Raw genomic sequence first — 26,841 nt, forward strand, 5'->3', positions numbered from 1 at the left:
CAGTCCTCTCCATTGCACCCCTTTTCCAACCGGGCCCTTTTTTTTCCTATCAGGGCTTCCTTTCTCCACCGAGGCCCCTTCTCCGCCAAGGTCCCTCTCCAGCCCAGCCTCCTCTCCGTTGACGTCCCGCTCTCCGCAGCCCCTCTGCACCGCCGCCGCCCCAGCTCGCTCCCCGCGCCCTCCCTCCCGAGACAGGGGCGGCGCGGCAGGGGGCGCTGCGCGGGCCACCGTGCGGGCGGCGGGCGGGGGCGGCGCGGAGGCGGGGGCGGCGGCGGCGGCGGTGGGGGGCGGGGAGCTAAGCGCGGGCGGGAGGCGGCGGCGAGCCACAGCGCCGAGGCTCCAGCGAGCGCCGAGGAGCGGGAGGAGGAGGAGGCAGGAGCGCAGAGCGCAGAGCGCCGAGCCCCGCGCCGCCGCCGCCGCCGCGCAATCCGCCGCCATCCACCGCCCCCGCGCCCGGCCGCCGCCCGACCGCCATCGCCCGGGCCCCTCGCGCGCGCGGACGCAGACCAGGTGGGCCGGGGCCGGGGCCGGGGCTGGGCTTTGTTTCCACGGCGGAGCGCTGCGGCGGGCGCGGGGCTTGCGGCCTGGGCGGCCTGCTCGGGCGCTCTCCAGCTCGCCATTGTTGTGTTTTCGGCGGCCAGGGCGGGAGGACGGCGGGCCGGGCGGGGCCCGCGGTCGGAATGGAGCGGGAGGGCCTTCCTGCGCCCGGGGACGGCGGCCTCGTAGGCCGGGGCGCTGTTGGGGGCGGGGGGGGGGGAGGGAGAACACGGGACCCCGAGGCCGCCCGGAACCGCAGGCCGAGCGCCGCCCCGGCTCGGGTGGGTTCGGCTGCGGGAAGCGGGGTAGTGCTTTTACGGTACCCGGGAGCCGCTGCTAAAAATGTTTAATAATAAACAGGATGTCGTTGCGCGGGGCCTGCCAGATTGATTTTTTTTTTCCTTCGCCTACCTATTAAGAGAGGAATGCAGACCTATTGAGATGGTGGGCCTTCTTCTCTGTCTCTAGAGAGGATCTGCCTGCACAAAAGTGGACGCTGCTTTCCTTTCTTCTTTGTAAATATCGTGGGGAGACGTAGCCCACTGTTAGGCTAGAATAGGTGTTGTCCCTGTCCCCCACCCCCCCAGGCAGTGGTGAGCTTAAAGGAAGTGGGAGAAGGGGGGCGCCGATGCTCTCCGGAGTATGTCATTTGCTAAATGGCTGCTTGGGAGAAACCTTTATAAAAGCTTGTCTTTTTGCAGGATAGTTAAATTTCACCTACGGCTTTCCGTCCTGGAAAGGTTAGCGTGTATTTCGGTGTGCTGTCTGTCTGTCTGTCTGCGTTATGTATCTCATTTGGGCTTTCAGTCCGTCATTCTGAAGCCTTGGCGTCCTTTCTCGGCAGTACAACCGCAGGGGCTCGTGTTGTATCGTAATGTCTGCACCGTCGTGGTGCAAGCTGGGACCTGAGGGTGCGTACGGTACAGGCTGTGGAGTGCGATACCTGCTGCCGCCACCTCCAAACCGAGGGGACGCATGACTTGGCATGCGGTAGTCGGTGCTCGGTAGTTACCACCGTGCTGTCAACCTAGGACAGAAGGCTGGCCACTTGTGGTGTCGTCCATGCTGGGGCATGCATGCCACAGGTGCTGGTTTGAAGTGGCCACGTCGGAGGAAGGGCTTCAAAACGTTGGGTGGGGTAGGACTGCTGGGAGTTCCAGGCCAGCACTCGTTACGGGAGGCAGGAACCGGGGGAGTCTTGTCTTTGGAAGGTTAACTGCCTTCCTTGGGGATGGGCTAGTAATTGTTTGGGGAGCCTTTAGCTTGTTCGGGCAAGTGTGCCTCTTGGAGCCCTGTTCAGAGTCTCCTGAGTTACTGTTACCCAAGTCTCTCATCCCCAGCGCTTGCGTCTATAAAATAGGAAGAATCAAGACTGCTTCCAGCGTCTCTCCTGGGAGCCTCAAATAAGATCCGCAGCAGAGTGTTTCTGTCCTGGGAGGGTTGGTAGACTTGTTAGTTTCTTGATTTTTGCTGGTCCCCCCCTTTTTTTGTAAATTTTTTTGTTATTTTTCAATTTTTTATTAATTTATTCTTGTTACATCTCAATGGTTATCCCATCCCTTGTATCCTCCCATTCTCCCCCCCCCCTTTTAAAAAATTCCCGACTTTTCCTCCTATTGTGGCTCATGGAAGTGTGGGCCCCCTCCCAATGCTACCACCAGCAACTGTTTTGATATTTCATTGTCGCCCTCATGCCTAAAAGCGGGGCTGGCTTAAAGGTCTAGGGAGTTCAGTTAGATTCTGCTTCTAATGGGAGACCGTGGAAGAGCTGAGGATAATGAACGGAGAGGGAGGTCAGGATTGGTCTCACCCTGGGTGATGCCTAGGTAACTTGTGGTCCTTACTTGGGTACAGTGACCTGCAGTCCCCGGTGGGGTGTGGGTGGGTGGGGGTATTGTCTCCCTTCATTAGAACTTCCATGCCCCCCTCCAGACGTTTTTATTCTCATCCTAGCTGTCTGGTCTCCCTCAGCAGTCTGGTCCTGGCCTGCTTGTGGCTGGCGGATTACAGAGGAAGATTGGAGCCTGCTGTCCCTGCCCCCAGGATTTTAATTCCTGGGGCGTTCCAGCATTCACGGGAGCTGTTTGTGTGGCGCCCTGGTGGGGCCTGGCCTAGTCCATCCCACTGTTACAGCGGCCTGGGATGGGTGAGGGGAAATCCCAGGGTGCCTAGAGTCAAAAGCCTTGGGAGAGTGGAGTTTCTGGAATGGCTGGTCAGAACTGGTTCCTGAGCCTTGGGCTCCGCTGAGGGTTTTTTTTTTTCTTAACCACCCTCCATCCTGTTTGAATTTCAGCTCCCCTGCTGTTTCTTTTTCTCTGAAAGATTATTTTATTGTATTTTAAAGCCCCCCCCCACTCCCTTTGCCTCACACAAAGCACCAACTCATGTTGCTAATGGCAGTGGTTGGTTCTGCCTCCCATTGTTCTACCATCTAAGATTGATCATTTCGGTGTTAGTTTCTATTTCAAACCAGAACAGACCAGTACATGTATTCCTAAATTCTATAATGAGGCTCCTCTGCTGTCAAATGCTCGGATCGTGTTACAGGCCAGCAGGTATTAATAGGACCTGCCCATAGCGGGTCTTAAAACAGTATGTTTTTCTTAAAAAAAAAAAAAAGAAAGAAAGAAAATTGCCAGCAGACATCTGTTGGGCTCTGCTGTGAGTGTTGGGTTTTGTTTTGTTTTTCGGTTTTGAACCGAGTGTTCTCTACAGGCAGGGCATAGTACATTTAAGGCTATCCTTTTTCGAATTATAGTCGATTATATTTACTCTGTGTGTGTGTGTGTGTGTGTGTGTGTGTCTGCTCCTGTCCCGAGGTGGTCCTGGAACAACCTGTGAAAGTTGGTTCTGTCTTTCTGTGGTGTGGGTCCTCAGGGTCAAACTGAGGTGGTCAGGCTTGGTGGCAGTCACCCTTACTACTGAGCCTCTCACGGCCTTCAATGGATTATTATTATTATTATTATTATTACTATTATTATTATTATTATTATTATTATTATTATTATTATTATTATTATTTGGGTTTGCATAATCTTGGGAACATTTGGATGGGACCACACACTGGCCGCTAAGAGCGGCGGGGAATAGGTGGCTAGCTTCTTGGAGCCAGTGACTTGTTTACCATGAGCCTTCAGGTTTCACAGGGGCCCTTTGGCCTCCTCACCTGGGAGCTGACAGACCTGGGCCTCACCACAGGTGATGCTGCTGTTTACACCAGCGGGCCCAGGGGAAATCTGTGTGCCAGAGGGCGTTTGCCTTGGTGACTTGAGTCTTTGCTGTACTGTTTTCCCTCCTGTTGTAACCCGAGGAAGGCGCTTTCCAGAGAGCTTCCTGGGTCCCATAGCCACGCTAGTGAGTGAAGCTTCTCACGCGGCCATGCAGGGGGAAGTTCACCTATTGTCTGGCGTGTTTACCTCTGTCCCTCCTCCCTCACCATTGGTTTCTTCCTTTGGGAGAAGCTGATACTTATTTTTCCTTGCCATTGTGCAAAGCCTTTTAAAATAACCTTTCCAAAACCCTGCGGCAAAAGTGATCCCTGAAGAAAGAAAACACAGCCAATACAACAATACAACAATACAAATGTACCTTCACCCACCCTCACCAGCTAGACCAGAGAGAGCTACCGCGACTGTGTTCGCATCTTTACCTCTGGACCCATTCTGCGTACGTGCACTGTGCTCAGTTGACAACTTGTTTTTTTCCTGTGAATGTTGTATTTCATGTATCTGACATGATTTATTTATATATCTTTCAATTCGTTAGGCGATTTGGTGGTTGTTACCCATCTCTCCCCTCTTATAAACAAGACACACCTGTCTTTTTTTTTTTTTTTTTAATCTCTGGCTACCTTCCTGCAGTGACATTCCTCAGGTCAAAGGGTATGAGGCCTATTCTGGTTTTCTTTTCTTTCTTTCTTTTCTTTTTTTTTTTGAGACAGGGCTTCTCTGTGTAGCCCTGGCTGTCCTGGACTCACTTTGTAGACCAGGCTGGCCTCGAACTCACAGAGATCTGCCTGCCTCTGCCTCCCTGCCAAGTGCTGGGACTAAAGGCGTGCAGCACCACATCACCTATGCCCTTCCTCTTTTGTCTGGAGCCTGAGATGGCTTCTGTCATGAACCTCTGGGTTCTGGGTGGTTCCGTCGGGTTCAGGGTCTTTTTATTTCTATTATTTTTAGTTATGTTTATCTGTGACCATGCGCAGGACTCTTGGATACACCAGAGCTGGAATTACAGGTGATTGTTAGCCTGATGTGGGTGCTAGGAGCCATCTCTCGTCTCTGGTTCTTCAGTCCCTGGTTAAAGGTCTTCATCACCTGGTGGAGTGAGTGTAGACAGGCACGCATCTCAGACCCCTACTTGTTCTGGAGGTGGTGGTGGGGGCACCTGGCAGGAAGCCCCTCCCGAGAGAGGCTTTGTTGGGGACCATCTCAAGCCTGTCATTACTTACTTTCTTTTTTGATGTATGCAGATTAAAGTCATGAGCCACCACCCCAGCCAGAGGGTGCGTGTGGTTTCTATTTGAGGCAGAATCTCTTTTTGTAGCCCTCGATGGGACCTGGAATACCCTGTGTAGTCCAGGCCAGCCTCAAACGTTTCTGCTTGTTGAGCGCTGACTAAATGTGTGGGCCACTGGCTTGACTGTAACCCAGGCTGGCCTTGAAATGGCAATCCCGTTTCCACTTCCCAAGTACCAGGATTACAGTGTGTGCGGCCATCTTGGTTCTGCTTTTCTTTTTATCTTTTTATTATTTATTTGTTTTTTTTTTTTCCCAAGAGATGGGGTCTCTCTGTGTAGCCTTGGCTGTCCTGGACTAGCTTTGTAGACCAGGCTGGCCTCGAACTCACAGCGATCCGCCTGCCTCTGCCTCCCAAGTGCTGGGATTAAAGTCCTGCGCCACCACGTCCGGCTCTGGTTCAGCTTTTCTTTATCACTCATTTACAACTTGTAAATCATGTTTTTTAAAGGTACTTTTTACTTTAAATGTGTGTGCATATGTATGTGTACTGTGGACACACATATGTATGTGTGTGCGTGCTTGTGGAGGTTTGAGTTTGGTGTCACTCTGCACCTCAAGTGAGGCAGGGTCTCACTTGAACTCAGAACTCACTGCTCTGGCTAGCCTAGTTAGCCAGCCTGCTGCCTCCTGTGTGCACTGGAGTGCAGGTGGGCTGTTGTGCCCACCTGACCTTTGTGGGGTGCCCACTGGCCATTTGAACTCTGGTTCTTAAGCCTGTGCAGCAGGCACTGTATATACAGAACCATCTCCCTGGCCCCTAAAACAAAATTTTTGTTTTTTTTGTTTTTTTTTGTTTTGTTTTGTTTTTGGTTTTTTTTTTTTAGACAGGGTCTCTCTGTGTAGCCTTGGCTGTCCTGGACTCGCTTTATAGACCAGGCTGGCCTCGAACTCACAGAGATCTGTCTGCCTCTGCCTCCCGAGTGCTAGGATTAAAGGCATACGCCACCACACCCTGCTAACAAATTTTATTGTGCAAAAAAATGTATTGTTTGTAAGTGTCCGGTCAGTGGCACGAGGCGACACTACCAGCCATCTCCAGGTGGCATCATCCCCGGGAACTTAAAAGCCATCTGTTTAACCATTCCTCTTCCTCTAGCCTCAGGCAGCCATCAGCCCCCTTTTGTCTGCATTTGGCCATTCTGGGTACCTTGCATAAGCAGGATCACCCACCAGTCAGAATTTTATTCCTGGCTTTATTTATCATGCTTGCAAGGCTCATTCCATGTCTGTGGTGTGTTTCAGAACTTCCTGAGGCTGAGGCAGGAGGATCCAGAATTGGAGGATAGTCTGGGCTGCAGAGGCAGACCGTTCGGTTAAAAACAAACAGGACAGGCAGATGGCTCAGCAGGTGAACACGCAGGCCACCTGACAGTGCTAGCCGGATGACCTCAGTTTACGCCTTAGAGTCCAAGGAAGGCTAGGAGAGAACCAAGCCTCAGTAGTGTGTACACACACACACACACACACACACACACACACACACACGTACATATGTGCCCTACATTTTCTTCATTTGTCTATCCGTAGATGATGACCAGTAAGCAAGCACAGTTGTTTTTAATCTGCAGAACCAGCTTGCCCCAGTGTGTGTTGGTGTCCCAGGGTCACCCGTAAGTGGGTGAACTAGAGAGTTTTAAGAGGGTCTCACAAGAGGCCACCAAAGTCGGGTTCATTCAGCCTGGGAAGTTAGGGTGGTGTCTGGAGTTTGTGGCAGAATCGAAATCAGTACCCACGTGGAAGTAATATGCCGAGGCCTTGGGGTCTGTGTTGGGACCAGAACTGCGGGTCTCTGGAGACAGCTCATGCTTTTCAGGGTCCTGAGGCCCTTTGAATGTGGACATTTTGTAAATGCTCAACCTCCCAGCATGCCTTGAGTCATGCCTTTGTGCAGATGAAGGGGTAGACGAAGGGGCTGTGGCCAGCGCCCTTCCTTACCCAAGTTCCTTTGTGTTCTCCAGAGCTTTTTTTGGGCAGGTGGTGTTTACAGACAGTCCAGAGTTTAAAGAACAGCTCTGTTCCCACAAGGGCAGAAAATACAGGCCTGTCTGGGAGGGACCAGGTCCCTCTTGTCTGGGTGACCTGTCAGTGGGACTCAATGGGCGCAGTGTTTAGAAGCCACTAGGGAGAGTGGAGGGTTGTTTTGAGACACAATATGACATTTTCTCGTGTTTGTTTTCCTGATAAATTAATTATGAAAAAGTATATGTATACATACAGTACAGATTTGAACAAAAGAAGGAGTAGTAATGTGCAGAGAAATGCCAGCCTATTCCTCCCCAGCAGTAAGCACTGTTTACAGTTTGCTTTGTTTGCTCTGCCAGATTCAGTGCACTGGTAAGTGTGTGCTTAAGGGACTCAGGAAAAGGTGGTTTCAGAAAACAAATGGAGGGTTGCAATTGGGGGCTGGGGTGCAGCTGAGAGGCTGGGGTGCAGCTGAGGAGCTAGGGTGCAGCTGAGGGGCTGGGGTGCAGCTGAGAAGCTGGGGTGCAGCTGAGAGGATGGGGTACAGCTGAGGGTCTGGGGTACAGCTGAGGGTCTGGGGTGCAGCTGAGGGGCTGGGGTGCAGCTGAGGGGCTGGGGTGCAGCTGAGGGTCTGGGGTGCAGCTGAGAGGATGGGGTACAGCTGAGGGTCTGGGGTGCAGCTGAGAAGCTGGGGTGCAGCTGAGGGCCTGGAGTGCAGCTGAGGGCCTGGGGTGCAGTTGAAGGGATGGGGTGCAGCTGATGGCTGGAATACAGCTTAGCAGTAGAGCACACACAAGGTCTTCGGTTCTGCATCCAACACTGTGAAAAACAAACAGATCAGCAATGGAAATTGCCTGTCTACATATTAGTGTGTTATCTTCAAACATTATCCTGAGGGTTTCTCGTCATTAATAGAAACAGATATGCAGACATGACTTATTAATATTTTAGAAGTAATGCTTATTAGGTTTTTAAAAATGTACAAATATATAAAAACAAAATAGCTCAATCATCTAAAAAATAGCTCAATCCCATGGCCCAGGTATTCCCAGTAGATTTTTTTTTAAAGGTCTCACTGGCTTTGTAGACCAGGCTACCTTCAGCTCACAGAGGTCCCCCTGCCTCTACCTCTTGAGTGCTGGGATTAAAGACATAAGCCGCCACGCCTAGCTTAATACAAGTATCAATAGGCATGGTAGCAAGAGCCTTTAGTCTCAGCACTCAGCAGGCAAAAGTAAAAGTTGTTTAAAAAGCTTTATTTACAAATTATAAAGAGTATAGTGAGCTGGGCAGTGGTGGCGCACGCCTTTAATCCCAGCACTCAGGAGGCAGAGGCAGGAGAATCGCTGTGAGTTTGAGGCCGGTCTGGTCTACAAAGTGAACCCAGGACAGCCAAAGCTACACAGAGAAACCCTGTCTGGAAAAACCAAAAAATAAAACTTAAAAAAAAAAGTATAATGAAGAAGAAAAGCAGAACCAAGATGGTAGCACACAGTGTAATCTTGGTACTTGAGAAGTAGAGGCAGGAGGATTGCCATTCAAGGCCAACCTAGGTTCCCCCCCCCCCAAAAAAAAAACAGGGCTTCTCTGTGTACCCTTGGCTGTATTGGCCTTGCTTGTAGACCAGACTGGTCTTGAACTCACAGAGCTCTGCCTGCCTCAGCCTCCCGAGTGGTGGCACTAAAGGTGTGCGCCACCACCGCCCAGCTAAACCAGGTTATATAATCAAGTATGGTAGTGCACAGCGTTGACACCAGCACTGGGGAGGCAGAGGCAGGTGTTTCTCTGTGAGTACCAGGCCAGCCATGGCTACATAGTGAGAACTTGTCTCAAAAGTTGTGTGTGTGCAAGTGTGTGTAAGCATGAGGGAATGTGCCATGGTGCTGCAGTTATGGAGAGCAGAGGACAGCTCTCTTCAAAAGCATGACTTGTATTTAGTAGCCTTGAAGGGTATTTGCTGACTCCGCCCTTGAGCAGTGTTTTGTTAAGACCTAACCTGCCCTTTGTGCAGGTGAGGGATAGTGTGAGGGGTGGCTCGGGTGCAAGGAGTTTTGGGCCTTTTTGGGTGGTAGGTTTAGAGACTGTGCCCTGCTGGTCTGTTGCTCAGAACTGATTTGTGAATGTGGGTCTGCAGTGTACAGCCAAGGCTGGAGCTGCTCTGGTGTCAGGTGAGAGCCCATGTGAGGCCAGGAGAAGGGTGCAGGGGACACAGGGCCAGGGCCCAGTTTGATCTTGTTATGGGCTAAAAAGATGATCCTTGATGTTAACTTCTGGCCCGTACGGAGCCTGGTGCAGGCAGTTCAGAGGCAGCCGCTCTTAGGAGTGTTCCATGGCTCTTCTATGTCTTGTGGTCCTGATGCTGAGCCTTTTTGGAATCTCCTATACTGGCTGTTGCACAGACTTTTCCCAACTCTTCTAATTTCTATTATTAAAATGACTACATGCACGCGCGCAAGTGTGTGTGTGTGTGTGTGTTTGGGCCATGTGTGCCACTGCGCATGTGTAAGAGGACAACTTGTGGGAGTTGGTTCTCTCCTACCATGTAGGCTCCAGGGATTAACCTGGAGTTGTCAGGTTTGGCGACAAGTGCCTTTACCTGCTGAGCCATCTTACTGGCCTCCATTTTGAAAAAAATATATAATTTTTTGGAGACAGGGTCTTGTGTTGCTTCGGCTGGCCTTTTTTCACTAGGAAGCCGAGAGCGATCTTGGCTTTGGCTTGCTCTACCTAAATCGCTCTCACCCTCGGAGGCAGCAGAGCTGCTGGTGGTTGTCAAGGCAGCTGGGAAGGGGCCGGGCTCCAGGCTGCAGGTGCCCAGAGGAGGCAGTTGAGACTTCAGTGCTGTCAATCCCTGTGTTCTGTTCTTGTGAACGCAAACCTAGAAGTTTACTGGAAGAGAGAGGCATGGCTGCTAGCCCACCTGCTGCCCTCTGTGGTGGGTGGAAGACCTGCTTTCCAGTCCAGAAGTTCACTCCGTTCTGCTTGCTTGCAGAATGCTGTAGCTGCATCAGACCTTCCTAGAATGGAGGAGATTTGAAAGGTCAGGCACTTAGGACTTCAGAAGGCACCTGGCACGAGGCACGCAGGCTCTCAATAAACAGGAGCGCTATTAATGGCCCTGAACTCAGCACTCAAGGAGGGCCTAGGGGTTTGGAGTAGGCAGGCTGCTCACTTGGGACTCATTTGTTTACTACACGCTGAGGCGTCTAATTGTGCTAAGGTCCACTTCAGGCTCTCTCCTCTTCCATGAGCGCTGACCCCTCAGCCAACCTTGGCCTTCAAGGAAGCAGATGCCCCAGGCTCTTTCTGCCATTCACGTCACCAAGAACTGCACTGCCGTCTTCTCCGCCCAGTAAGGGCGCATGCCCAGGGATGGCGCCCTCCCTTCATGGAACCTTTTCTCTTGGGAGGGCTGAAGGCAGGTGTGAGGGCTGTAGCTGTGCGGAGGCTCTGCAGCCAGCTGGCCACAGTTCGGATTTGGTCTTAGCCCTCTCACCTACCTGCAGTAAGACCATGACTACATGGCCTCCTCGTAGTTCTTGGGGACTCAGTTTCCTTTGCCTGCTCTGTGTGAATACAGCCTGTGTCATTTCTCCGACTGTCACATTGTGCTGCTCTGCACACTGACACAATGCCTGACGTACTGGCACAGGCGGGGAACCCGGTCAACCAGCAGTGGTATATGCTGTGGGTTCACTGAGACCCCAAAAAACAAGGCATCAATGAACATCCAGGTTTGTTACAGAAACCTAAACACTTGCATAAAAAGGGAAGTAGAAAATGAAAGTCGTGGCTTCCTCCTTTCGTCCCTCTTCCATCCAGAGGACCACTGTCCTGAGAGCCGTGTCCAGCAAGGCCTTTAACTCTTGAGCCTGTGACACCCAGCATGCTCTGCCTTCATGTAAAATGCGTGTGGGATGTGGCTCCCTTGGGAAGAGGCCTCTGTGCTTCTTCGCATCCTGGACGAATCGCGGTGCCGGGCTGGCTAGGTTTACTGGGAGCAAAGACTAGATTTAATTAGCTGATGAGTTCTGCTCTCTTGAGATCGCAGGGCTTTCCATTTGATGCTTGACAGTCAGGTGTGGGGACAAGGCGGACTGGGTCTCCGAGATGCAGACTAGTTAGAATAAGATCTCATTGGCTCACTCAGGTGTGCTGGGGTGCTCTGTTTGTGCAAGACGTCTATGTGAACGCTGTGGTCTTCCTGCCTGCCTTCCTTCCTGCCTTCCTGCCTTCCTTCCTGCCTTCCTTTCCTTCCTGCCTTCCTTCCTTCCATTAAGTTTTGGTCTTTCTTTCTTTCTTTCTTTCTTTCTTTCTTTCTTTCTTTCTTTCTTTCTTTTTTGGTTTTTTGAGACAGGGTTTCTCTGGGTAGCCTTGGCCGTCCTGGACTCACTTTGTAGACCAGGCTGGCCTCGAACTCACAGCAATCCGCCCGCCTCTGCCTCCCGAGTGCTGGGATTAAAGGCGTGCACCACCACGCCCAGCTTAAGTTTTGGTTTTTCGAAACAGGGTTCCTCTGTGTAGCCCTGGCTGTCTGGAACTCACTTTGTAGACCAGGCTGGCCTCTAACTCTTAGTGATCCACCTGCCTCTGCCTCCCAAGTGCTGGGATTTTTTTGTTTGTTTGTTTGTTTAATGTTTAATGTGTGAGTGCCCTGTCTGCATGTACCCCTGCAGACCAGAAGAGGGCATCAGATTCCAGTATAGATGGTTGTGAGCCACCATGTAGTTGCTGGGAATTGAACGCAGGACCTCTGGAAGAGCAGACAGTGGACTATCTCTCCAGCCCCTCTTTAGGGATATTTAAAAATTTAAAAGTCTGTGAAACCATGGCTGGATTCATACTCAAAGCAGTTGTCCTTGGCTCTGCCTCCCTAGTACTGAGGTCACAGGGGTGTGCCTCTACTTCTGATGCATTGGGGTCCCATGGCAGCGCACTGCTAGCTTCTGCCTCTTTCAGCAGTCCAAGGTGCAGAAAGATAAAGTGGACTTTGTTTTGAGTGGAGGGGACGATGCAAAGCCTCCGGGGTTTTGCCTGGCCTCAGCACCATTCTGCACGTTTTCCTGCCCTTCAGTTCTTTGAACGCAAACTAAGAAAATGTGGTTTGTTGAAATGCCAGATGGTACACATGTACTGGTCCAGGTGCACAAGGTGTGGGGTGGCCTTTCATGGCTCCCAAGCTGTCCAGAAGCCAAGTGGCTCAGCAGGGGAGGTGCTTGCCTCTGGGCATGGTGTTGGGACTGAGTGAAATCCCAGGACACACATGGAGAAAAAGCCAATTCCCACAGGTTATGTGCTCTGACCTTCCAGACAAACACAGACAGACAGACACACAAGCACCTCCCCCAATAACAAACAAATAAATAAAATATAATACCAGTTATTATAGATTTTGAGACAGGGTCTCAGTGTGTCTCCCGAATTGGTCTGAAACTCACTGTATGGATCAGGCTGGCCAGGAACTCAGGTTTTGCCTCCTGAGTGCTGGGATTAAGCTGTGTGTTACCATCCTGCTTGTTTGCAAAAAAACTTTTTTTAAGCCACAAGAATTTTGTTGTTGTTGCCTCACAGGACTGAACCTAGGTCAGGCGCCTTGGGCCGTAGGTAATCAATCGGCCCCGCGCCACACCTCAGCCCTGGCCTCAGCTTTTGCTCTACACATGTAGGAGGTTACCACATTATCCCACAACTGGAATATTCTATAGTCATCTGAGGAGTAGTGGTCCAGGGTCAGCAGGTAAAGGCTCTTACAGCGAGTGAGCCAAGGAGTGGCTCAGACGGAGGACTTCCTGGTGGGGGCAGCCTGATCTTGGCAGTGCAGGTCCCACTGCGAAAGGCATGACCTTTATCTAGGGCCCCAGGAGCACTCGGAACTGGCCGCACTGTGGCCCAAGGCTGTCTTGTCCAGCACTTCCTCAGCGGATCAGCGTGTTGGGTTGACCTCATGGTTTCCCAGTTTCCTAAGTCCCGTGCCTGTGGAGCTCAGAAAAGGCTGGGCCCTGTGGAACTGGAGTTACAGAGGGATGTGAGCCACCACATGGATGTTGGGAGCTGAACCTAGGGCCTCTACTAAAACAACAAGTGATTGTCGCCACTGAGCCATCTCCCCAGTGCTTTTCCCTGACTTTTTAAGAACTGGGTGCTTGACATAATGCATTCTGTTAGGGCTTTTACTGTCTTGAGGCCATGACCCTTTCTCTGAGTTCACATGTGTTCTTAAGCTTTGTTGTATAATACCCTGTCCTGATGTGTAGCATTTTCTAGGGCTTCTGCAGGCCATGGCTTTGATTTTCTTTCTCTAATCGAGCCTGGGTGCTCAAGGAGCCTGGGAGACAACTGGACCCCCTGGAGCTGGAGTTACAGGCGACTGTGGGCTGCATGCTGTGGCTGATGGGAGTCAATTCTAAAAGCAGCCGGGGCTCTTACCTGCCAGAGTGCCTCCCCTTCATGTGGGTTTTGTGAGAAAGGGGTTGATACGTAGGTCAGTCAGGCTGGTACTCACAGCCCCCCTGCATCTCCTGAGTTTAGGATTACAGGTGTGACTGCACTACCAGGTTGTTTAAATTCTCTACTTTGAAATCTTTTTTGTTTGTTGAGAGAAGGTGTCTGTCTGTTGATGCCCTTGGTAGCGTGGAACTAACTCACTGTGGAGGCCAGGCGGGCCTTGAACTTGGGGTGGGTCTCTTGCCTCTGCTTTTCACTGACTCAGAGGTGTTTAGGAGCTGGGGGTGGAGCTCAGTGGTAAGGGGCGTGTCTAATATGTGTACCCTGGACACCAGCCACCCTGGGCTCCCCAGAAGGCTATAAAGAATTTTAGGTTTTCTGACTTCCTGCGGCTTTTCTGTTCTTCCGTGTGTAGCCCAGGCTAGTTTGGGGCTCATAGCAACCCTGTTGCCTTGGTCTCTTTCAGTGCTAGGACCGTGGGCAGGGCCAGGACACCCAGCTTAGTTCCTTATTTTAGGCCCCGTGGACGGAGATTTTGAATTTGGACTTTCCTTCAAGTCTGACAAATGTCTTTCTGAACACGACTGTGTTCTGCCTTGGTGAGCTGATATCTTTGTACCACTTTGAGTTGGCTTCGAGTACCAAGCTGTGGACATTTCCGTATATTTTCCTCTTTCCTGTTTATGACTCTCATCTTCAAATTGCTCTATTTAGGCCCATGTCAGCTATATTCTTTCCCGTGCATAGTGTTTCTCTGCTTTTTACTTAGGTCTCTCACCCAGCGTCACAGGGCTTTGAGTTCACTTGTTCTCACTGCCGAGTAGTATTTGGTTCTGTGAATACAGTGTTTACCCACTGCAGGGGTGGTGGGCGTCTGGCCTGTTTCCGTTTAGATCACGAGGCATCCACAGTCTCCGGTCTTCAGTGCGTGCGCATGTATGTATGTTCTGTCAGTCACAGGCGGGTGTGGCAGTGATGCAGTGCGTTTCCAGTCATGGCTTGATTAGCACAGCACTGGAGCTGTGGCCAGCGGGCCCCACAGGCTCGGCTGCCCGTGATCCTGACAGGCTGTAATTTTTGCCTAGACAGATCTCTAGATTCATGTAATTCCACGAACACTCTTCAGTCTGGTGGTCTTTTCTTGTTGGTATTTGTTTGTTTGGAAATAGACAAAGCCATTTCTTAAATTTCTTTGAAAACGCAAAAGGCCAAGAACGATCAGAGCATTCCTGAAGAACAGAGCTGAGGGGCTGTTCCTCCAGGTATGAAGGAAGTGACAGTAATGACGGCAGCGACATGAGGGCAGACGGAGAGGAATGTCTGGAAACCGACACACTGCTTTAGGTAGTCAGTCTCTGCCCGTGTGCTGGTCAGCTTCCGGTCACTGTAACACATTCCTGTGGTGAGTTGCCTCACAAGGACAAAGGTTTCTTTTTGGCTACACTTGTGCAGCTTCCAGTCCATGGCTGGTTGTCCCTGTGACACCAGCATGTGTTGATGGGAACATGTGACACGCGCCTCATTACCAGGGAGTAAAACGAGGAAGCAAAGCCAGCTGGTAGTGGCACACACATCGGAGGCAGTGCTGTGAGTTCTAGGCCAGCCTGGTCTACATAGTTAGTGCCGGGACAGCCTCGAAAGAAGGGGGGGCGGGGAAGACTGGGGCTCCACAGTCCTCTTTAAGGGCAGGGTTCCTTTGACCTGAAGACTAGCTGCTAAGCAGTACTTATTAAAGTGACACCGTAGTGTCACCTTGGGGCTGGGGGGGAGAGAGAGAGAGAGAGAGAGAGAGAGAGAGAGAGAGAGAGAGAGAGAGAGAGAGAGTGTGTGTGTGTGTGTGTGTGTGTGTGTGTGTGTAGGCTTTGATTCCTGCAACCTTGAGTGCCTTTCGAGGACAGTGGTCTCACACCCTGGAGCCTCTGTCCTGGTCTTCCTGGGCACTTTGTTTGCAGTACTACTGCCTTCTCAGGTGTCTCGTAGCTGTCATTCTGGGGTCTTCTTTGAGTATCTTCCTGAGCCCTCATTTTCTAGATCCTGTGCGCATGGGAAGATGTCTCATTTTCAGAAACTCAGGCATCCACAGGCAGCAACTGTCTTAAACTGTGAGAGTGATGTTCGCCCGATTGAGGCTAAGTCCAGAAGCAGGCAGCACTGGATTCGCTGGCCCAGTGAGTGCTTCTGCCCTCTAGGGTACCGAGTTAGCCATTGGTGGGCTGCGCAGCAACAGTCTGGTGATGTTTGTTGTTTGTTTAGAGGGCACCCCTGAGGGGGTGGAGGAGCCTCTGAGTCCTTGCACAGGAGTCTGAAACGCGTTTTTCTTCTCCCCAGTCAATCCTCATAACCCCTGCTGACTGTTGGATTCTAGGTTTGTATTTGTGACTGCACTGGTGGCTGCACCAACAGCAACAGGATGCATTTGTTGTGGCTCCCAGTTCAAGGGTGATGTGTTAGGTGAGACAGTCCTGATGTTTTAGGGTCACTGCTGTGTAGCCAAGACAGAAGAGAAGGAGATGACCGCTGCCGCCAAGCTCGCTTCCTCCTTCTCATTCAGTCCAGGACCCCAGCCCATGGATAGTGTCTCACCCTAATCTAGAATCTCCCTCAGACACGCCCAGAGGCTAGTTTCCATGGTGACTAACTGGCAACTGTCACAGGTTAGGAGTCATTGCTTCCTTTAATTCTAAGAGGGCCCATCTGGGTGGAGACAGACTCCAAGAAAACATGTCAGCTCTTACCTTTTCTCTTTACGGCTAGGAGTGTATGTGCGAGTGTGTCCCTGATAGTCTCTGATTTCTCAACTCTGGCAATTTTTCTTGAATTTTTAATTTTATGATTTTTTTCCACTCTTGGTTTGAGAGAGAGAGAGAGAGAGAAGAAGAGGAGGAGGAGAGAAACGAGAGAGGGAGGGCAGGGGAAGAGAGATTGATTGATTGATTGTGGTAGGTTGCATGTTCTGCTGGTGCAGACCCCGCCTTGCTGGGATGCTGGGGTGTGGGGGCGGACACAGGGTGTTCTCCCAGCTTCTCTGGCTTAGCTTCCTGTCTTGTTTAGTACCTCACCGCTTCCTGCCCCCAATGCCCTTTGGCCTCTCTTAACCAGTCTACTCAGTGGGGAATCTGGCAGACAACACTCGCTTGACCTCTTGCTTTCAGAGGCAGCCACCACTTCCTGGCACCCCAGGGTGTTCCCTCTCTTGAGCAACAGGGCCGTCCCTCTGTAAGCCCTCACCTTATAGCCACCAAAATTGTTCTTTATTCATCTTCCTCTTAGAGGGTTCTAGAGGAGTGTGTGGTCCTCCAGGGGAACACCCCGGGATGACTAGATGGTGTTGCTCTGAGTCCAACAGAATTCGACATGAGCGCACATGTGTGGATGACGCAGAAATTGGAGTTTCCCTCATGCCCCTGCTGCACTTCCCCTCCGTTCACGGAATGAGAACGTCTACCGTCTGCCGCCACCAGCATCGAGTTCTGTGGCCTCCTTACAAAGCTTGCCCTGCCCCTCTCAGGAGAGCCTAGGCTCTGTTCATTTGGGGTGCTGGCATGTCACCTGGCCACCGATTCTGAAGTAGCCATCTGTCCCATCTCCCTGGCTCCTCTTCGCTCTGTGTTCTGGTGAGATGCCTTTGCAGGAGCTAGTCCCCTGCCTGACACACCGCTTCATCTCTGTGGCATGGGAGTTCCTAGGGCGGCCAGGTTGTTTCTGTTTCTGTGGGTAATGGGGCGCTCCTGGGTTCTGCCCTCCTGTGCTGGATTGGGCTGAACTGAGGAGGCAGGGACCGTGTGACACACAGGACTGCTTTCTCCCAGGCTGGAGAAAGTTGCTTCCTGCCTGAGGCCCATAAGCCTCATGCCTGTGTGCCCAAATTCCAGCTTGCTTTGGATGATGTCATCCTCCGAGAGGCTTTGGGTGTAAACAGTCACAGCTGGGCTGCTCAGGGACAGCTGCAGCTGGCAGGGCTGAAGCCTCTGTTCCTCTGCTGTGTCTCTCTAGTTTCTTTTTTAAATTCCCCATATATACATGTACACACAAATAGCAAATCCTATTTAGAGCTTGGGTACAATGCTTTGTGGATGATTTTTTTTTTCTTTTAAAATTTTTCCTTTTTTTTTTTTTTTTCAAGACAGGGTTTCTCTGTGTTAGCCTTGGCTGTCCTGGCTTTGTAGACCAGGTTGGCCTTTAACTCACAGCGATCTGCCTGCCTCTGCCTCCCGAGTGCTGGGATCAAAGGTGTGTGCCACCACGCCGGCCCTTAAAAATTTCCTTTTATTTATTTATTTTTGGTTTTTCTTTCTTTTTTATTAGTTTATTCTCTCATAAATTACTGCACTTCCCCTCCCTCTCTCTGCCCCTGACCTCCTCCATCCTTCTTACCTCACCCCTACCCATTTACTCCTGTTGCTCTCCAGAAAAGGGCAGGCCTCCCAGGGATATCAGCCAAACATGGCCTATCAAGTTGCAATAAGATTAGGCACCTCGCCTCATATTAAGGCTGGATGAAGCAACCCAGTAGGAGGACAAGGGTCCCAAAAGCAGACAGAAGCTTCAGAAACAGCCCCCCCCCCCCCCCCCGTTAGGAGTCCCACAAGAACACCAAGCCACACAACTGTAACATACACAGAGGGCCTGGGTTAGACCCGTGCAGGCTTCCTGATTGTCCAGTGAGCCTCAGCGAGCTCCTGTGAGTACAGGTTTGTTGATATACTTATGTTTGTTTGTTTGGTCTGGTTTTGCAAGACAGGGTTTCCTCTGTGTAGTCTTGGCTGTCCTGGACTTGCTTTGTAGACCAGGCTGGCCTTAACTCACAGTCACAGTAACCTGCTTGCCTCTGCCTCTCGGATGCTGGGATTAAAGGCATGTGCCACCACGCCCAGCTCTGTTTGTTTTTTGTTCTTTTGGTTTTTTGAGACAGGGTTTCTCTGTGTAGCCCTGGCTGTCCCAGACTCGCTTTGTAGACCAGACTGGCCTTGAACTCACAGCGATCCACCTGCCTCTGCCTCCCAAGTGCTGGGATTAAAGGCGTGCGCCACCATGCTCTGCTGCTTTTTGGGTTTTTGAGATAGGGCTTCTCTGTACAACCCTTTGTGAGCCAGGCTGGCCTTGAATTCAGAGGTTTTCTTCCCTCTGCCTTCCAAGTGCTAGGGCTACAGGGGTGCACTACCATGCTCAGTTAAATCGCTTAGGGTTTGTTTGGTTGGTTTTGGCAGTTTCTCTATGTAGCCCCAGCTGTCCTGGAACTTGGTGGCTTCAAACTCAGTGATCTGCCTGCTTCTGCCTCCCAAGTGCTGGGTTTAAAGGTGTGCGCCACCACTGTCCTTATTTATTTATTTTTTTCACTTATATATCTTTAGAGATAGTTTCACTCTGCAGCTCTAGCTAGCCTGGAACTCTTTTTTTCTTTTCTTTCTTTCTTCCTTCCTTCTTTTTTTTGTTTTTGTTTTTGTTTGTTTGTTTGTTTTTTTTGAGACAGGGTTTCTTTGTGTAGCCCTGGCTGTCCTGAACTCGTTTTGTAGACCAGGCTGGCCTTGGAACTTAGCCTGAAATTCTGGAATTCTTTATGTAGACCTAGTTGGTCTTGGGCTCAGAGATCTGTCGAATGCTGGGATTAAAGACATGAGCCATATTCCCAACCTATAAATTTTTTGTTTTGAGTTTTGGTTTTTTTGAGACAGGTTTCTCTGTATAACAGCCCTACACTTTGTAGACCAGGCTGGCCTCAAACTCACAAAGATTCGCCTCCCGAGTGCTGGGATTAAAGGCATGCACCACCACACCTGGCTCCAACCCATGATTTTTTAAAAAAATTATTATTCTTGTTGTGCTAGGATGGAACTTGAGGTCGTGTGTGTTCTTGGCAAGCACCCTACCCCTGAGCTGCATACCAGCCCTCACTGACCTCTTCAAATAGGAACCCAAACCTTCAAATAGGAACCCAAACCGTAGTAGAACAGAGAGTCATAATTGGAGGCAGGTAACTTACATCATGGCACGGTGTTCCCGAGAGTCCAGATGGCTTTGCTGGAGATGGGAGATTAGGCCATGTACCTGGGAGCTGCTTCAGGGTCTGTGTGTGTGTGTGTGTGTGTGTGTACACATGTGTGCGGCTGTGTTACGTATTGTATAGTGCATGCATATAATTGTTGTGGGTTTCTGCTGTGACTGGTGTGAAAGCCAAGAGCGTGTTGAGCATGTTTTCCGTCATGTCTGCCTTAGTGCATTGCGTCAGTGTCTCTCACAGGTGGAAGGTGGGCATGCTGGTCAGGTTGGCTGGTTACCAAGCAATCCTAGTGCTGGGATTGCAGCGTAGGCATGTACAACCATGCCTGGCTTTTTACACGAGTGCTGGGAACGCCACAAGTACGTGGAGACTTTCATGCTATACTAAGTGCGCCCAAAGAAGAGCGATGTTATGGAAAGGAAGCCAGGCAGGGCTGGTGAGTACCGGCCTTCTTGTCCCTGTTCCGTGATGTGGGAGCCTTGGACCGACAGCAGCCTGGTGTTTACAGTGTGGCCACAGGGGCCTGCTGAGCCTAAGAGAATGTGCTGGCTTACAATACTCTCCTCTCCGCGGGCTCCTCCAGGGCTGACCCACAGGTCCCGTACAATCGCAACTTGGTCCTCAGGAGTTCTGAAGGTGTACACTAGTGTGGGGAGGGGTCTTGTGTGTTTGGAGGAGCAGGGGTGGGGGTAGCCAGAGCAGGTCTGCCCAGCACAGTGGGGCCGCAGGTTGGGCAGAAGCTGTCTTAGGGAAGCTGAGGCGGCATTGGCCGCACAAGAGTCTGGAGAGATGAGAGCTGCTGTGGGTGCACAGGGCAGGTGCTGGCAGTCTAGACAGAAAACAGACTCAGGCCATCTGCTGAAAGCCTAGAGCCAGAAGGTGGTGAAACCTGGGTTGTGCGTGGTGTTTATGCTCTGTATAGCTCACGGTTGCCTGAACCTCCATGTTTTCCTGCTTCAGGGCTGGGCTTTGTAAATCTCCACACCCAGCTCATTGTCTTGTTCCTTAAAGCAGACCTGTCAAGTTCATCGTGCATGGGTGTGTGTGTGTGCGCGCGCGTGCTTGCTGTGCTCAGTGCCCAGTGCAGGCCAGGCAGGCCCCCCGTCACTCAGCTGCACTCCCGGCCCCTTCCCTCTTCCTGAAGAATCTGGCCGTAAGTCTCAGCAGGTGTAAAACGAGTCGAGCTGCAAACCCAGTGTTTCAGGTACTGTGTTAAGATAAGGCTTGGCAGTGGGCTGCTGGACCAGGCAGTGGGATGGTGGACTGGACAGTGGGATGGTGGACTGGACAGTGGGATGGTGGACGGGACAGTGGGACGATGGGAAGATGTGTATGCAGTGTTAAGCGTGAGCTGCAACCCTGGTGGAAGAAAGACCCAGGATTGGAGATTGATGTGGTCAGACATGCTTGTGAACTCAGAGTGCAAAGAGGCTTTGTTGTCTCCTCCTCCTCCTCTTTCTCCTCCTCTTCCTCCTCCTCCTTTGTTCTCTTCTTTTTTCCTTTTTCCGAGACAGGGTTTCTCTGTGTGGCCCTGGATGGCCTGGATTCACTTTGTAGACCAGGCTGGCCTCAAACTCACAGCGATCCACCTGTCTCTGCCTCCCAAGTGCTGGGATTAAAGGCGTGCGCCGCCACACCTGGCTAGACTTTGTTTATTTTAGGTTTTGGTGCTTCTTTGGGCTCAGAGTCCTCTGGTGGTATCTATCATCTCCTGTAATAAACCCTGGCTCGTTAGAACTTGACTTTCAGACCTGTTTCCTCTAGGCTTATTATATGTCATCCATCCATCCATCCATCCATCCATCCATCCATCCATCCACACCAACATCCATACATCCATCTATTGAGACAGGGTTTCTCTGTGTAGCCCTGGCTGTCCTAGACTCTTTTGTAGACCAGGCTGGCCTTGAACTCAGAGATTTACTTGACTCAGCCTTTCAAGTACTGGGATTAATGGCATGTGCCACCAAGCCTGGCCTTACTTTTATGTATTCTTTTGTTGTTGTTATTGTTTGTTTGTTTTTTGTTTTTTTTGAGACAGAGTTTCTCTGTGTAACAGCCTTGGCTGTCCTAGACTCGCTTTGTAGACCAGGCTGGCCTCGAACTCACAGCGATTCGCTTGCCTCTGCCTCCTGAATACTGGGATCAATGGTGTGGGCCACCACGCCCAGCCTTACTTTTTTTGTTTGTTTGTTTATTTTTTGAGACAGGGTTTCTCTGTGTAGCCTTGGCTGTCCTAGACTCACTTTGTAGACCAGGCTGGTCTCAAACTTACAGAGATCCGCCTGCCTCTGCCTCCCGAGTGCTAGGATTAAAGGTGTGCGCCACCATGCCTGGCTGTAGCCTTACTTTTATATATTCTTGAACCTGATTATATCCTGGATTGCAACCAGATATGGAGGGGTGGTGTTGTGTGTGTGTGTGTGTGTGTGTGTGTGTGTGTGTGTGTGTGTGTGTGTGTGTGTGCGCGCGCGCGCAGAAATTAGCATTTGAATTATGTCTAATAAAAGGCTCTCTTACAATATCAAACTATATGTAATAACAATTATGACAGTTATTAGGTAAGATTTACATTTGTATATTTGGCACCCTTGGATACAAGTTTGCTACTATTTATCAATTTCTAGCATCCTAAACAATTTAAGCTTAACAGTGAGACTAGAACTATCTCAGAACAAGGATTGCTGGGAGACTTGCGGAGGAGGGGATTCAGAAGTCAGCATATGAATACAAAACAGCCTTATGCCTACAGTTTTTTTCAAGCAGGGTTCATATATGTAGCCCAGGCTAGCCAGTGTATGTAGCTGAAGATGGTCTTGAATGCTTTTTCTGTTTCTACCCCCTAACTGCTGGGATTACATGCATCACCACTCTGGCTCTGAGGCCTTACTTAGGCAGTAGCGCTCAGCGGCACGTCTTCTCCAAGTGGCCACTGTAAGGTCCTTCATCAGTCTGGGTGATGCTGTCCCCAGGACCTGAGGCGAAGACTGGGAAGGCAGTAGGTGGTACCAGCATCAGGGAGGCTGTGGAAAGAATGGGCTTTCCCTGATGAAAGTCTGGCTTGTGAAGTCAGGGTGTGAATTAGAGCGCTGTCATCCAGCACTGACATCTGTAGGCGGCCAGTGCAGCATCCGGGGTGACGGCTGTCACAATCCATCCGTTCTTTCCTGCCTGCTGTACCCACACCAGTGTAGCAGCAGCCACAGCCTGGAGTCTAGGCCCTGGGCCCTTCGACCTTGGACAAGATCTCTCTGTCTTGACAACTGGATATGAATGCCCTCATCTGTCCAACAGGCTGACACAGGGCTATCTTCTAAAAAGGGTGTTGTGTCGAGTCGGCACGTGAATCCCGTGGGTACCCACGGCTGCTGTGATCAGCTTGAGTGTGCAGCTGTTGCCTTCCCCCACCAGTCAGGCCGTCCTGGATTGCCTGGCCTGTCATCTGACGCTGGCTTATGCCCAATTGCAGAGTGGAGTTAATCCTGTTACCCGGAAATGGCTTTTGATAAAATAGTGTGCAGGGAGATGGACCCTGTGAAGGATAGACAGCCAGACCCTGCTGGACGGGCAGGCCTGTCTGGAGAGGCGTGGCCTGCGCGTCAGTGCCTTTGTTGGCCAGAATCTCCCTGGTGGCTTTTGTTTCAGCAGAGCCTGGGCCTCTGCTGTTTAGATCATGTGCCAAAGTGTGTGTACTTCTAAATGGCTTGTCTTTATTAGTTCTTTTCCAGAGCTGTCTTCGTGGGGATATTTTTTTTCCCCTCATCTGCCTAAAAGCAGTATTTTCTCTTCTCTTTAGTTGGTGATTTTCGCAGTGTATCTGGGCCCCATAGAAGTGCCTCAGGTGGCCGCTGTGGGACAGGACAGTCGCAGGTGGGCCACAGCACCTGCGGTTTCTAATTTTCTCTACGGTACTGAAGTTCCATATTAAATTTTGTTTGGAGACAAAACAACAGAGAGCAGCAGGCGGCTATGGCTGAGTGCCAGGCCAGTCCACACTCCCAGCCAGGGCCTGGAGTGTCTGGGCCAGTCCTGTCCATAGACCCAGGTGTGACTCAGGCTGTGAGGCACTGGGCCCTGACCTGCCCAGCAGGCCTCAGCAGCTGCCTGAGTGACAGGCACGGCCTGCCCAGGCTTGCTTCCTGCCATCCTGGCTTGCAAGCTGGGGGTGGGGGAGAGTGTGTGTGGATGAGTGGAAGATGGACAGATATCCGGAGCACACTGCCAGCCAGTGCTTCTGGCCTGTGCTGTGAAAACCAGCTGGTGGGCAGAAGAGCCAGGTGGGTGTGGCTTGGGCCAGGCCCCAAACACGGAAGGCTTTGGGGAAGGATGTGCAATGGAGGAATTCTAAAAGCTACAGTGGATGATGGCTGACTGAAAGAGTGTTCTAAGCAGGGGCTGTCAACATACTTTATAAAGCGCCAGACGTAGAGTGTTTCACCTTTTGGGGCGCACATGGCTCCTGTTGTCGATTCCTCTGGTGCTGTGTGCCTGGGCAGACCACCTCCCACCAGTGTGGTCTCCACCTGTGACTGTTGGAGGAGCACATGCCAGGCCCCAGCCTTGTGATGTGAGGTTGTTCCCATAGCACCCCCAATGCACGGGAAGAGATAGCTGATTTGACAGGAAAGTAAGAGTCACGTGGCTGTGCTTGGCTAGGGTTGGCCTGCAGTTGAGCGTTCTTGACCAGTAGTTGTTTGACAGTGAGGTGACGGAAGTCTGGCGATTCCAACCATGTGGCCAGCATGGGGCAAAACTAAGTGAAATGTGTAGCTGTGGTGGTGGCCTCGGTGTGGCCTGAGTTATGGCGACCAAGCACCCCGCTCCTCATACTCAGCCCATTACAGGGACACAGTGCCTCTTGAGTGGTTGCGTTTTCTGGAAACAATAGTTCAAGAAGCAGTTTGGGACAGACCATCACCTCCCGGATACGCTTTCAGTTCCCAAGAGGGGCCTGTGCCTTTCTCCTGCAATGGTGGATGAGTGGCTCCTCGCCTCAGTGATGCATACTGAGGGCACAGTGGCCTAGCCAGTGCCAGATCAAAGTTGTGGAGACAGACAGATGGCTGTGCTCATAAAGGCACTTGCGGTCAAGCCTGAAGACCCAAGTTCAGTCCCTTTTAGTTGTCCTCTAACACAAAAATATTTACCTTAGTGGGACAGTGGGCGCACGCCTTTAATCTCAGCACTTGGGAGGCAGAGGCAGGCGGATCTCTGTGAGTTCAAGGCTGTCGTGGTCTATAGAGTGAGTTTAAGGCTGTCGGGAGTATACAGAGAAACCGTCTCGAGCAAACAACATTTACCTTGGAACCAAAACCAGCCATGCTCACACAAGAATGGGTGCAGAGGCCTGTGTTCCCTTCTTGCCAATGCTCACTTTGCTTCTGTGTTTTTGTTTTTGACATAGGGTTTCACTGTGTGGCTCCGTTTTTAATGAATTCATTTGAATTTAAGCTAATGGTGCTAAGTGTAGCCCTGCACACATTGTTACTAGGAAGGAGGTGCCAGGACAGGGCATCACTTGTCATTGTGGTCAAGGACCACAGAAATGTGGCTGCCATTTAGTGTGTGTGTGTCCCTGTACCAGGGCCAGAAATTATGGCGTAGCCCTAAGCTGATTGTGAGGTTGGCCAAGGCCAGTTTGACCTCTGCTGTGTCCGAGGCTTAGCCTTGTGTTGGCTGTGTGGTAGGGTTAGCACGTGCATGTGTTGCCTTCTGTTTCTGAGGTAACTCGCTATAGATATTGAGAGGCTTGAAACAGATTTCTTCTCGGTCAGCTTCTGATGTTTAGAAACCTGAGCTGTGTTTCCCAGGGCTAACGCCAGGCTGCCAGCAGGGTTGCCGTGTGCTGAGGGCTGTGGGAAGAATGCATTTCCTGTCCTCGTCCAGCCTTTGGAGGCCTGCGTTGTGCGGCGCACAGTGCCTTCCTCTGTGTTCCCAACTGCCTCCATCTACCCACATCTCTGACTGGCCCTCCGCTCCTGTTTTAGGGCCCGTCATAACTTCATGGGACATCTCACGTCATGCACGCTGTTCTGCCACCCTTGGCCACATCTACAGCATTTTGTTGCCTCCAGGCTCTGGGAGTGAGGACTCTTGTTCTTGGTTGAGGGACCATAGAGCACTAAACAATCCCTGTTTCTAATCCATCTTGCTGCCCCTGGGCAGGTCCCCACTTCACCCTACCCTTGGCATTTACATTTCTTTAAAACAAATATTACCAAAAAAAAAAAAAAGCCACCATTTTAGGTTTGAGCGCACAGATAGATTATTGCTTTAAAAAACATTAATTTATTATTACGTATACAGTACTCTGGCTGTACATACACCTGCCGGCCAGAAGAGGGCATCAGATCACATTATAGATGGTTGTGAGCCACCATGTATGTGGTTGCTGGGAATTAAACTTAGAACCTTTGGAGGAACAGTCAGTGCCCTTAACCTTTGAGCCATCTCTCCAGCCTGTTCTTTTTTTTTTTTTTTTTTAACATACGTCTCATCACTTTAAAAAAAAGATTTATCTCTGGACACGGTGGAGCATGCCTTTAGTCCCAGCACACAGACTCACAGAGATCTACCTGCCTCTGCCTTAAATGTTTTATTTTATGTGTATGAGTGTTTTGCTTGTATGTTTGTCTATGTATGATGTGTCTTCCTGGTGTCCGTGGAGTCCAGAAAAAGGTGTTGGATTTCCCCTGGAACTGGGGTTAGAGCTGGTTTGAGCCCCCATGTGGGTGCTGGGTTTGAACCCAGGTCCTCTGGAAGAGCAGTCCATGATCACAGTCACTGAGCCATGCCTCCAACCCCGACATCTTTATTTTTGCCAGGGCAGCTGTGTGTTTTTCTAGAATGTGGCATGGCATCTCATGTGCAATGTGCGGCAGTTACATCAGGGTGGCTACCAGATCTGTCGCTGCAGAAGTTTATTTGGGTAGGAACATTCCATATCTTCTGTTTGCCGTTTTCAAATATTCCATTACTTGTTGTCCACCCTGGCTTTCCTGTTCCACTCTAGACTGCTAAGACTAACAGCCCAGCAATCTTCGTTTACTCCTCCCCCTCTCCTGCTCGTCCCCTCCCGCTTGCCAGCCTCCAGGAGGCTCTTCTCTTCCTTCTGCCTCTCTGAGGGCAACTTTTAAAAACCTCATGTGTGGGCTGGAGAGATGGCTCAGTGGTTAAGAGCACTGACTGTTCTTCCGGAGGTCCTGAGTTCAATTCCCAGCAACTACATGGTGGCTCACAACCATCTATAATGAGATCTGGTGCCCTCTTCTGGAGTGCAGATGTACTTGCAGGCAGAGCACTGTATACATAATAATAAATAAACAAATCTTTAAAAACAAAAACAGAAACCTCATGTGTTCATTTTACATGTGCATCGGG

At 50.9% G+C, this 26,841-nt stretch overlaps 1 protein-coding gene across 9 annotated transcripts in view; it reads left to right on the plus strand.

Annotated features, from left to right (window-relative positions):
- Positions 1 to 225: 225 nt before the first annotated feature.
- PRRC2B (proline rich coiled-coil 2B) overlaps positions 226 to 26,841 on the plus strand; it is an 88,601-nt gene continuing 61,985 nt past the window's right edge. For 4 of the 9 annotated variants that reach the window (XM_084797852.1, XM_084797860.1, XM_084797855.1 and 1 more), the window contains exon 1: positions 226 to 510. The gene's annotated coding sequence lies outside the window, so the exon portion shown is untranslated. The remainder of the gene's footprint in view (positions 511 to 26,841) is intronic. The other 5 variants (XM_084797856.1, XM_084797857.1, XM_084797861.1 and 2 more) reach the window with 3 other exon arrangements.

The sequence above is a fragment of the Acomys minous genome (assembly GCF_964271855.1).
Source record: "Acomys minous genome assembly, chromosome: 10".
Classification (NCBI taxonomy): domain Eukaryota; kingdom Metazoa; phylum Chordata; class Mammalia; order Rodentia; family Muridae; genus Acomys; species Acomys minous.